The sequence below is a fragment of the Erythranthe guttata genome, chromosome 10 (genome assembly GCF_056151865.1).
Source record: "Erythranthe guttata isolate IM_541 chromosome 10, IM_541, whole genome shotgun sequence".
NCBI classification, from domain to species: Eukaryota; Viridiplantae; Streptophyta; class Magnoliopsida; order Lamiales; family Phrymaceae; genus Erythranthe; species Erythranthe guttata.
In genome coordinates this window covers 14,537,806-14,549,952 of record NC_142542.1, presented here as the reverse complement: position 1 = coordinate 14,549,952, position 12,147 = coordinate 14,537,806, and the positions used below count along the sequence as shown (strand labels likewise).

Sequence of the window (12,147 nt, the reverse complement as noted above, 5' to 3'; positions counted from 1 at the left end):
CACACACACACACACACACACACACACACAACACAGTTTATACAAATAATTTTGATGCTAAATATTAGTTTTTATAACCGAGATAAAACTAACCTGAATTGAAATGCTATTCCTTCTCTTTGCAGGATGGGAATATTTCTATAGTTTCACGGATTTCTTTGTCTTCACAAATCCGATGATGGAAAACCTGTACTCTTATTAACGTCATTCTTTATTTCTTCTTTTTTATCAGCATAAATCCCGTTGATTACAAAAGTAATTGGATGCATACTTCTGCTTGTTTATTGCTTTTCATCCGAATTTATACAGGAGGGAAGCAAAAAGTGGTGGTAACTGTATGAATAGGAGAAAAGGAGGAATGCATAGAGAGAAAAACCAAACCGTCGAGACACGTGGGAAAAAAAAAAAGCAGAAAGAGAAGGAAACAAAACTGCAATTAACGTGGGAGAAGTTTCTAGATAATGAGAAGAAAGAACATCTAAAAATAGCAAAAAGAAAAGAAAAGAAAAATCGACCAAGGCAAATGTGAGAATAAGTGCTAGAGAATTTGAGAATAAGGCATTCTCAGAGTTTTTAGCCTAATTCTTGTACCTCTATCGCTGCCGGAAGGCCACTCTCTCTCGACCTATTCATTCCAAAATGTTGCCACCAATATCACTGGTGGTCTCTTGTTATGCAACTAAACTAACAAAACGACGAATATGACAAAATTACCTTTAAAGATTGTTTTGATACCGTGTATGAATCTGCATATACTGACGCCCAAAACAATCCATGACAAATAGCCTGCAATCAAGGGCGAGAAAGATAAATCAATCAAATCAATCAAGCTTCTTTTAGAAATCTGGTATCCAAAATAATTTACAGTGTCAAAGAACAAACAATGAAATCAGTAAAAAATTAAATCAAAAAGATTAGAAATTTGTCATAAAAAAATAACAAATGATACTCTTACTTAGAAAATGAAGAATGAAAAAAGAATAAAGCAAATAACCTAAACTCAAACTCGTCATCGCATGAACTCCCTTGTAGCTTGAAGTGGCAGTCGTTGAGTCGATGGAATTCTGGGCGACGACGAAAAAAAACTTCTCTGATATAGAAGAAGTCATCCATGGGATTACTCATTTCTCGTTAAAAATTCCAATACGAACTACAATTGGACAACAAAAAAAATGTTGATTTAAAAGGTAAAAAATGACGGACATTAAGCATTAAGCTTTTCTTTCGCCACATTTCAGCGCTATAAAGAGAACATAAAAATCAAAATGCACAAACCAAATCAGAAAGAAAACAAAAATGCCCAAACAGTCCATCAAGCAGAAACCAAAGAAAATTACAGAAATCATACATTAAATTTGTTTGATCAGTACCTTGTCGGGGTCACCAATCTTGTTTGTATGATTCTCGATAGCAACTTTCTTAAAATCATCCGGAGACAGCGATTCACAGTGGTGTTCTCAATTTACTCGGTGCCCTACCAATCATCTTGAATTACTTTCAATAATTCCTACACTCAGATCAAATCGATCTGGCTACAACTCGATCAACCGAATGGAAACGTTTTCATTAAAAAAACATTGTGAAAAAATAAATAACAAACCACGGTTTAGTGAATAACTTTTTTACCTCGAACGCGTTAGAAGCGAAGAAGAGTGACAACAAACAACAAAAAACGATGAAGAGCGTATCGATTAAGAACATCTATTTGTAGGAGTTACTTCGGTTTTGATGGCAGTCGGGTTGTTCCTTCTCTCAGCTTTACATTACATGGAAGGTTGGAGAAAAAAAAATGATTATTATTTTTTTAATAGTAGGAGGCAGTTTCCTCTCTTCACACGGTTTACATAAAGTGGCCCGGAAGAAAGGCTTTCAACATAGAAATAAAAAATGAGCATCAACACTTGGAAAAAGAGAAAAAAACTGTTGGAATTCTTTTATTTTAAAAGAAATTAAAACTTCTTTTATCACGTCTGCCAAGAATGAGAAAATGAAGGAAGAATAGGAATGGGATTGGGCGGTTTTAATATTGTTGGAATTCTTTTATTTTATCGTGGGATTTTTTTTTTTAATCGTATAATTAAAAAAAACCGTCAAAAAAAAAAAAAGAATACATAATAACTTCCAAAAAAACGGACGAAAATAGCCTTAGGGTTACAAATATTTTACAAAAATGGGTTTAGAGTTTCGGGGAAAACCTTTATTTTATATATACTAGTATTTTGCCCCGTGCGTTGCACGGACGACAGGATATATAAAAGGGAATATTAAATTACATGCATGATAATAAAAATCTTATAGTAGTTGTATTAAACAATATAATAAAAAATATTAATGAAATTTAAATTACAATGAGAGCCTCAAGATTTCTACATATATGATAATACAACCCCTCGACAAAGGCTGTTTAGATTCTATTGTACAGATTTCAATATATATAAATAAATTTTGGGATTGCTTGAATTGAGACTTGTATGGAGATGATAAGGAAATTGTCGAAATATGAATTAATTTATAAGTATATAAAACCTTTAATAAAGTTGAAATTAATAAACTTTTTTTTTTGAACTTAAATTAATAAACTTGTATAACATGTAAAAAAATAAACAAAAGAATGAAAACATTAGAGTACCAACATGTTTTCAAGACTCAAGAATGTGATGTTTGAAAATACAGTATTTTTTAAAGCCTTAAGTTAAAAATAAATTCAAAATTGAACGTCAAAGATTTTGTTTTTTTTCTTTTATGATTTAATGACATACATTAATGAATTGAAAAAAATAACATGATCATTGATCTATTACACATACCCTAATTAAGGATTACAAAACTTAGTTATGCCAAATTAGCAACTTTAAATTTTATTTTATTTTTCTTAACATGGGATTTTCATTTTATTTACAATTTGTCACCCAAATATGTCTTCACCTGCTTTGCAGTACAGCTCGCTACATTGCTCCTTCAAGAAGCACATTTCTTCTGCCTTTTCAACTATGCCACCAACTTCATGGGATCCGTCTGTTAAGCAACACACATCAAGCACACAATTCGACTTTTAAATGCAATAATTAGCATATACGTACCCAACAAAATTTTAACGAAAATAATGCTTCGCAATATTTGGTTAAGTTTCATTTCAACTAATAAACTTCATAACTAACATCACATAGGCACATACAATAGTAGTACAGCAAACCAAAAAATAGCCTCAAATTGAAGTCGGCATAACAACAAAGAACCTGTATAATTCTTCAAAGCTTAGTCTGTGCTTATAAATCATGTAAATTACATGCTCTAATTTTTTTGTGTTTGAAAGCTTCAGTCTGAAAATCCTTTTATTTTGACCGCTACTCATCTTATCCACAAATAATAAATAAATAAAATAAAATAAAATAACAAAAGTATCGAAAAATGTGGCAGAAGATTGAAAGTTGAAACAATAAAATTATTGAGAAACCAATTTACTCTAGGAAATGAAAAAAAGGAAGAAAATCCAAAACATGCAAATCAGACTTAACATAATTCGTAAAAGGAAGAAAAGATGCAACTGTTTGTGAACAAAAGTTATTCCGTTTATATGAATAGAAATGACCCAAATCTATAGCAAAGGGTCATAATGAAGAAGGTTGTCTGCGTAATATCATCTTGAGTAGTAAAAAATGCCTCATGAGCTCGGACACATAGCAAGAAAAAAAAAATGGCATATAAAATGCAGAGTTACAGAATTAATGATTGCACAAAATAGGAATATTTTTTATAATCAAAGAAGAAAGAAACATTTAAAAATGACATGATAAATTACTACCGTTTTCCGATCCCTCTTGCTGAAATGTGCATTTACAGCTTCGTTGAGATTGCCATGGTGTTACTGCACCTAAACCAAAAATATAGAACTATCAAGTCAAAAAACAAAATAACGATAAATATTAAGCTCAAAAAGCAAATTACTATTAATAATAACAACAATAACATGAAGAACACCATTGTAGGCAATCAAAAAGTGAAATTTGTTTACTTGATGCAATCAATAAATCAGAACTCTTTGTACCAACAAAAAGGCTTTAATGAGTCGTCTACAAATTTCACTTTGTTTAAGTCGGGAAAAAACCCAAAAAATGTCATATTAGAAAAATGTATATACATATTGTAATTGCAAACAGCCATCCAGAAATTCATAACCAACTCTTCGAACTTAGTTTTATTCACACAATAAGCAAAATATTAGTTCAATCTAAGACTAAACCCCAGAACTGCATACACTTGTTGATAAACTATTAAAATCCAATGTCAATCATGTCATCCCAGCAAAACACATAAAATTCGTACAACTAAAAAATTAAGAAACCATGAAAACGAATATAATAATGGTAACTATATGAAAAAAAGTTTAAAAATTCTTCCCACGCTAAAATCCTTCAGTCTGCACAATTTCAGTTAATAAAGCAGTTATAGATTGAAACTGAATTTCATAGAAAGACAATATCAAATTCTAAATATTGATGTTGCAGGACGCAACAACAGAGCGTATAATATGATGCAATCATTTCTTGCGTGTTTTCTAAGAATACATATTAATAGATAATAGTGAACTACCAAAGATGCCACACAATTAGTTTGAGGAGCCTTGAGGGTAAAAAAAATCATGATCAGTTAGAAGTAGCAGTAGCAGAGGTGATTGCTGCGTGGGGTTTCACAAAAACACTTCAGGGTCTGCATTCTCAGTCTTATGTACAGAATTACATACATCGAGAATTAAACACGCCGAACAACAGATTATACAGAGCAGACAATGAAGACAAAATATTACTATTTTCACATTGTAAAAATTACATGTTGAAAACAATTTGTATAAATTTACATGTTGAAAACAATTTGGTCTTTCAAAACATACTGAAAAAAAAATTGAAACTAATCAAGATAATCAAAACTGAAAAAACAAAACGAAAAGCTATATACAGAAAACCAGCTATCCACATAAAAATTTGCAAAATTGAGAGAATATCGTTAAAGGTTATTTATGATACTCTCACCTATACGCTAGAAAATTTAAAGTGTCAATAAACTGAACTACTGAAAACAAAAGGAGGGGAAAAAATTCATAATACGCAAGAACATTTATTAAAAAAATTACCAGCGAAAATATTTATAAAAAAGACAGTATACACAAAGTAGAATTATAAAACAAAAACCCACACCAGGGACTGAATAAACCGTCAGAGGATTGAATAAACGTGGCTAAAGAAACGTGGAGAGAAAGGAGGGAGTGGAAAGGGAAAAAGAAAACGGAAGCAAGAAGATAAGAAAAACTGCTTTTAGGGTTTCGGGGAAAACCTTTCTTTTATATATAAAGATAATTAGCATATGCACAACAAATTTTAACAAAAATAATCCTAGAAGTAACTTTGTTAAGTTTCATTTCAACTAATAACTTCATTATAACTAACATCACATTCATTATAACTAACATAACAGCCAAAGTAGACAATAGTAGTACACAAAACTGAAAAAATAAGCCTAAAAAAATATGTATAATTCTTCAAAGCTTAGTTAATTTGTGATTATAAATCTCAGAATTGCAGGCAACAGTGACAGCGGCGAAGAAATATAAAGAGAATAGGAAAACCGTTTATATGAGTGGAAACGTGGGGAGTTATTCTAAGATTTACATATCTGCCGATAATGGCGAGAAATGAGGAAGAATGGGAATGGAAATCGGCGGTTTTAACATCGTGGAATATATATTTTGTCGTGATTTTTCTTTAATATGTAATCGTGTAGTGTAATCTACAAATTGTCCAAAAATATATTTTTTTAATAATAATAACTTTCGAGTAAACGGACAAAAATACCCTTACAGCAACAAATATTTCACTAAAATAGGATTAGGGTTTCGGGGAAAACCTTTCTTTTATATATATATATATATATATATATATATATATATATATATATATATATAATTTGACAAAATCACCTCACCACACAAGTGCAATTACAATGAACTCAAATTTATTTTGTACTTTTAAAATAAATTGAAAACATCTTTTATTAATAAAAATTAATTAAGTATCACCATTATACCCAGTGTTCTAAAAATCGGCCGAGGCGGTCCAAAACCTTTACGATTTTAGTGTAAAGGTTTGAAAAATCGGTTTTTTTTGCCTGTGAGGCGGTTTTAGGTGGTCTGAGGCGGTCAAACCTTTTTGGCGGGTCAAACTCCGTGGCAAAAATCGGTCAAAAATCGGTTAAAAATAGGTTTTTTTTTTTTTTTTAATTCAAAATAAAAGTTGGATTTTAATAAAAAAAATATGAGTTTATGCCTTATTTTGTTTATGTTAATTATTATTGTTAAAGAACTGAATAAATGTTAATTCCAAAATTTTGCTGTTTTATTTATAGTTTATAAGGATATTTATGTATTATAATCTTATAATTATTAAATTTTTATTATGTTATTAGGATATATACATGATGTTGGTATAACTATGTTTAAATATCTTTTTATATATGTTTGGATTATTTATAAATAATATTTAAAAATATATTATATTAAATTTTAAAAACAGATTTATTTCGGATTTATCACCGATTAATCACCGCCGCACCGATTAATCGTGAGTCGGTATCTGACCGACTCGAACCCGATTACCGCCTTTTACAACCTTGATTATACCCTTAGCTTATTATAAGGTATTTTAGGGTTGAAAATAAATATAAGTAATATTTGTTCTTCTTTTTTTTCCTCCATCGTCGTCGTTCTCACTCCTACCCACTATACTCAGTCAAGCTCCAACAATCACCTCTGCTTCCGCTTCCCGCCGCCGCACCCCGCCGCAGCGCCGCCGCACGAGGCCTCTCCGCGAATAAGAAAGCGAAAAGTCCTCGAAAAAAATCATCAAAATCTCCCACCAAGGCATTCGTTCCGCACATCAAATGCAGAAACTTTGTGAACCATAGGAAACCAAATTAATTGGCGAGCAAGAAGAAATTCCCATGGATTCACAATTTTTTTAGAATTTAGGTTTTCTTTTTTTATTATCTGAGAGGGCCCATTTGATCAAAGTATCAGCCATCTCTCTCTTGTTAAAACTGTGTGTTTTTTCTGTTATTTTTTATGATTTGGGGAAAACGATGATCGAATTATTGGATTTTCTATTTTTAGGGTGTTTCTTGATAATTATTTTCAAGTGAAGGATGGTGGTAATGTTTCGACTTTTGCCACGTCATCATGTAATTTATGCAGTACTATTATTGGTGTTGGCTCTAACTGCGCTAAAGAAGTTGACATATTTTCTGGTACGGCGGCGTTTGCAATATCTCCGCCGTCGAGCAATTTGCTTTTGCCGACTTTTTCTGTGAGGCCAAATGTGCTCATCAGCTGCTGCAAGGCAGAGGCTGCTGCTGGAATAGATAGCGGAGCAACTGACAATCGCCGGCGAAAGAATATGCCTGATCTATTTCCACGATCATTAATACATCATAATATATTAATATAGTTAATTAGTTTCTTCTTCGCTTAAATTTGATGTTTTCTTGTTAGATTTTATAGTGGTTTTCGATATTTATACAGTTGTGTATACAGAGTGGTTTTCATGTTTATAGTTGTTTATACAGAGTGGTTTTTATATTTATATAGTTGTTTATACATAGTGGTTTATACAGCCCGCACGCATCAACGAAATATACCCAAATCTTTGATTGATCCGGAAAAAAAACCAGTATATAAAAACTTATAACACAAATTAATCATTAAATTGCAGAATAAAACTAAATGTAGTGCAATCCAAAATAAAGTCATACAAGATCATCAAACTAATTTTGAAATGCAACCACGCCGTAAATAAACTGTCCATCCATATGTCATACTGTTTGAACATAAATAAAGTGTATCTCAAAAAACCGCGTAGCAAAAACTCCCAAAAAATTAAAAAAAAAAAGAAATAAACAGGCCAAACTATTAGCCATTTTCTTTACCTACGTCGACTGTAAACTTTGTTTCTACCCATTCAAGTAAAGTCTCGACGATTTCTTTTCGTTTGTTTGAAATGTCCTTTAAACCTTGTGCTTTTGTAATAAGTTTGTTTTGAAAATATTACTTCACAATGTAGCACACAACGACCTCACAGTCGACACTGTCATTCTTTTATTGTGGAACATCGGTCATTAAAACCACTTCTTCATTATATGGGAGATCTAGATTATGATTTCTTCCCGTATTATCCACGACAACTTTCTGGTTACAAATTAAGAATTTTATGTTAAATATATATTAGTCCTAAATATTGGATGTACTTATTGCGATATACGGTTATTTTAGATAAAAAAAAAAGTGTACAATGCTTACCAGAAACTTTGCGTGATTTAGATAAACATCAATAATATTTGATCTTGCTATCAACGGATTGTAGAATCTATAACACCCATTGTGTATGGGTTAATTACATGGAATATATATAGAGAAATATTGCAAGGTAATAGAGTTTAACTAGGTAACTAAATCCTAACTGATCTAGGTAACTCAATCATACCAGTATCCTAATATAACAAGAGTTCTATAATATAATATTCACTAACACGCCCCCGCAGTCGAAACGTGACGAACGTGAAGCCTTGACAATCACTTGCTAGCACGCTCCCGCAGTCGAAACAAATAAACTTCAAAAGTGAAGTCTGGACAGAAACAGCAAAACTCAACGCTAGAGAATTCCTCTGTGGAAATATCTGCCCAATTTAAAAATAATAATAATAATAATAAACGGGTGAGAGAAAAATAAGCAATTTTTTTTTTAATCGAGATAGGGAGAAGAGATGAGAGATGAGGGAAGAGAAGAATTCAAAGAAATATAGAGAAAAGAGAGAGAGAAGAGATTAACCGACAGAGAAGAAGAAGATGTCGGAAAGGGAAAAAAAATATAAGTTACCACCACCGGGAGGGAGAGAATTGGTTTGGTGGTCGCCGGCCATGGAGAAGAAGAAAGGCGGCGGCTAGGTTTTAGGACATGGAGAAGAAAAGAGGAAGAAGAACAGGAAAATAGAGAAGAAGATACACCACCGGGGGAGGGAGAAGGTTTTAGGACATGGAGAAGAAAAGAGGAAGAAGAACAGAAAAATAGAGAAGGGAGAAGGTTTTAGGACATGGAGAAGAAAAGAGGAAGAAGAACAGAAAAATAGAGAAGATACACCACCGGGGGAGGGAGAAAATTCGGGTGGTGTTCATGGAAAAAATAGAAAAAAAAGAAAGATATTAAGAATAAGAACAGAAAAATAGAGAAGATACACCACCGGAAAGAAAGATATTAAGAATACCACCACCGAGAGAGGGAGAAAATTGGATGGTCACCGCCATGGAGAAGAAAGAGTTTTAACCTGGTGCTCTGATACCATATAAGAAGAATGGAATAGGAGAAAGAGAGAAATAATAATACTACGTAATAGAAACCCTCATTATGTTATGGGTTGATTACATCGAATATATATATATATATAAATAATGCAAGGTAATAGAGTTTGACTAAGTAACTAGATCCTAACTAATCTAGGTAATCGAATTATAATAGAATCCTAATATTACAAGAATTGTTATAATATAATATACTCTAATAATTACTATGATCGAATAATAACAGTAGAAGGCACAAACTAAGCAAAATTATTAGGGATGGCAATTGGGCGGGTATGGGGCGGGTTTTGCAATCCACATCCCCGCCCCGCTATGAAAATCCCCATCCCCATCCCCGTAAAAAATCCCCACGGGTATTAAAAGAATCCCCATACCCGCCACATAAAATCCTCCGGGCTATCGGGGCGGGTAAAAATCCCCGTCTATTTTTTTTTCTTTTTTTTTTTAATAAATAAATATGCAATTTAATGATTTATTTCAACAAATAAATCAATATTTAATTATAATACTAATATTTAATTATATAATGGAAACCTAAAAATCCTCATTTTAACTAATATATTTAATATATTCCTACTATTTAATTATTTTTATTTAATATAATAATTAAAAAATATATATTATATATATAAATAATGCGGGCGGGTACGGGGACGGGTACGGGGCGGGTCTACGGGACGGGTATAGGCAAACCCATCCCCGTACTCGTACTCGGTCAAAAAAAAATTTCAATCCCCATACCCCATTTTTTTTCGGGGCGGGTAATACCCGAAAATTTCGGGGCAGAGCGGGCCGGGGATCCATCGGGGCGGGTCAAATTGCCATCCCTAAAAATTATATACATTAAAGAAGCAGAACCACTTCCAATTATCATAATCGAATATTAATTAGTGGATTAAACAACATATGAAATTATATACAACCTCGAAATCGTCTGATATACAGTAAAAAAAATGTTTCAAATTGAAATCGAAGTATCTACAGTACTTTCCTAAAATAATTCAAATACCAACACACACACATAAACACACAAACACACACACACACATGACATATTATATAAAAAATAATGACAAAAAAGAGTGTGGTGGAAGAGAGAAATTGAAACCAATCTAACGTACCCAACAAAATTTTAACGAAAATAATGCTTCGCAATATTTGGTTAAGTTTCATTTCAACTAATAAACTTCATAACTAACATTACATAGGCACATACAATAGTAGTACAGCAAACCAAAAAATAGCCTCAAATTGAAGTCGGCATAACAACAAAGAACCTGTATAATTCTTCAAAGCTTAGTCTGTGCTTATAAATCATGTAAATTACATGCTCTAATTTTTTTGTGTTTGAAAGCTTCAGTCTGAAAATCCTTTTATTTTGACCGCTACTCATCTTATCCACAAATAATAAATAAATAAAATAAAATAAAATAACAAAAGTATCGAAAAATGTGGCAGAAGATTGAAAGTTGAAACAATAAAATTATTGAGAAACCAATTTACTCTAGGAAATGAAAAAAAGGAAGAAAATCCAAAACATGCAAATCAGACTTAACATAATTCGTAAAAGGAAGAAAAGATGCAACTGTTTGTGAACAAAAGTTATTCCGTTTATATGAATAGAAATGACCCAAATCTATAGCAAAGGGTCATAATGAAGAAGGTTGTCTGCGTAATATCATCTTGAGTAGTAAAAAATGCCTCATGAGCTCGGACACATAGCAAGAAAAAAAAAATGGCATATAAAATGCAGAGTTACAGAATTAATGATTGCACAAAATAGGAATATTTTTTATAATCAAAGAAGAAAGAAACATTTAAAAATGACATGATAAATTACTACCGTTTTCCGATCCCTCTTGCTGAAATGTGCATTTACAGCTTCGTTGAGATTGCCATGGTGTTACTGCACCTAAACCAAAAATATAGAACTATCAAGTCAAAAAACAAAATAACGATAAATATTAAGCTCAAAAAGCAAATTACTATTAATAATAACAACAATAACATGAAGAACACCATTGTAGGCAATCAAAAAGTGAAATTTGTTTACTTGATGCAATCAATAAATCAGAACTCTTTGTACCAACAAAAAGGCTTTAATGAGTCGTCTACAAATTTCACTTTGTTTAAGTCGGGAAAAAACCCAAAAAATGTCATATTAGAAAAATGTATATACATATTGTAATTGCAAACAGCCATCCAGAAATTCATAACCAACTCTTCGAACTTAGTTTTATTCACACAATAAGCAAAATATTAGTTCAATCTAAGACTAAACCCCAGAACTGCATACACTTGTTGATAAACTATTAAAATCCAATGTCAATCATGTCATCCCAGCAAAACACATAAAATTCGTACAACTAAAAAATTAAGAAACCATGAAAACGAATATAATAATGGTAACTATATGAAAAAAAGTTTAAAAATTCTTCCCACGCTAAAATCCTTCAGTCTGCACAATTTCAGTTAATAAAGCAGTTATAGATTGAAACTGAATTTCATAGAAAGACAATATCAAATTCTAAATATTGATGTTGCAGGACGCAACAACAGAGCGTATAATATGATGCAATCATTTCTTGCGTGTTTTCTAAGAATACATATTAATAGATAATAGTGAACTACCAAAGATGCCACACAATTAGTTTGAGGAGCCTTGAGGGTAAAAAAAATCATGATCAGTTAGAAGTAGCAGTAGCAGAGGTGATTGCTGCGTGGGGTTTCACAAAAACACTTCAGGGTCT

The 12,147-nt window shown here is 31.9% G+C and overlaps 1 long non-coding RNA gene across 4 annotated transcripts; it reads right to left on the bottom strand.

The window, feature by feature from the left end:
• On the bottom strand, window positions 1-1,760 carry LOC148767637 (uncharacterized). 4 transcript variants are annotated; one of them, XR_016034087.1, is made up of 5 exons: window positions 1,627-1,760; window positions 1,371-1,532; window positions 995-1,150; window positions 592-786; window positions 1-333 (listed from the first exon to the last, which is right to left on the bottom strand). It is a non-coding gene; the product is annotated as an uncharacterized LOC148767637 (long non-coding RNA). The 4 variants fall into 4 exon arrangements; XR_016034086.1 differs by lacking the exon at window positions 1-333 and having other exon boundaries at window positions 419-625; window positions 715-786; XR_016034084.1 differs by lacking the exon at window positions 1-333 and having other exon boundaries at window positions 419-786.
• Between the last annotated feature and the right edge of the window lie 10,387 nt (window positions 1,761-12,147).